This window comes from Aquarana catesbeiana, linkage group LG11, assembly GCF_042186555.1.
Source record: "Aquarana catesbeiana isolate 2022-GZ linkage group LG11, ASM4218655v1, whole genome shotgun sequence".
Lineage (NCBI taxonomy): Eukaryota > Metazoa > Chordata > Amphibia > Anura > Ranidae > Aquarana > Aquarana catesbeiana.
In genome coordinates, this window is record NC_133334.1 from 213,114,197 (window position 1) to 213,114,961 (window position 765).

The 765-nt window shown below is 35.3% G+C and overlaps 1 non-coding gene across 1 annotated transcript; it reads right to left on the reverse strand.

Annotated features, from left to right (window-relative positions):
* Nucleotides 1-293: 293 nt before the first annotated feature.
* On the reverse strand, nucleotides 294-366 carry TRNAA-AGC (transfer RNA alanine (anticodon AGC)). Its single transcript has one exon. It is a non-coding gene; the product is annotated as a tRNA-Ala (tRNA).
* Nucleotides 367-765: the final 399 nt, after the last annotated feature.

Here is a 765-nt window from a genome sequence, read left to right on the forward strand (position 1 = left end):
GTCAAGTGCAGGGCTGGACTCATGAAAACGTGTAACCAGCTCATTCCTACTTTCTAATAGATGAAAGAATTAAAACACCAATTATTACTGTAAAATTCACTTATATGAATAATATTTGCTATGGAAGACTGATATGCTATTGCATTGGTGAAGACTGTTCTAATATATGTTAAAATCTATTATATACAACCACATATTATGTTGTGTCATTGTCAAAAACAGAAATTCAAATACTAAGTGTTTCTTCTAAAAAAAAAACTAATAATAATAAAACTGATATTTGGAAAAACACTTGGAGAATGCGGGCATCGATCCCGCTACCTCTCGCATGCTAAGCGAGCGCTCTACCATCTGAGCTAATTCCCCTTTATATACACTTTGCAATATTCATATATACTTGTACTTATGTTCATAGCCAATTGACTGTATCTCTGAATGCAGTTCTGTGTAGTTAACAAATAGGGAGGGCACAATTTGTTGCCAGCCAGGGCCGTTTTTAGGCTCAATTCACACTAATGCCTTTTTTTATGCATTTTGCATTTTGCAGATATGCAAGGAAATTTTTTAACATGGGTTCCTATGGAACATGTTCACATCAATGCATTTGTGTGCCTCTGTGTTTTTGGAAAGGGTCGGGGACTTTTTTCCCCCGCAAAATGCAGCATTTTGCTTGTAATAGAATTCAATGGACCCGCATCCAAAACGCAAGTACCGTGTTTTTACCGAAATTTTGCCGCAATTTGCTTTTTTTTAATTTATTTTTTT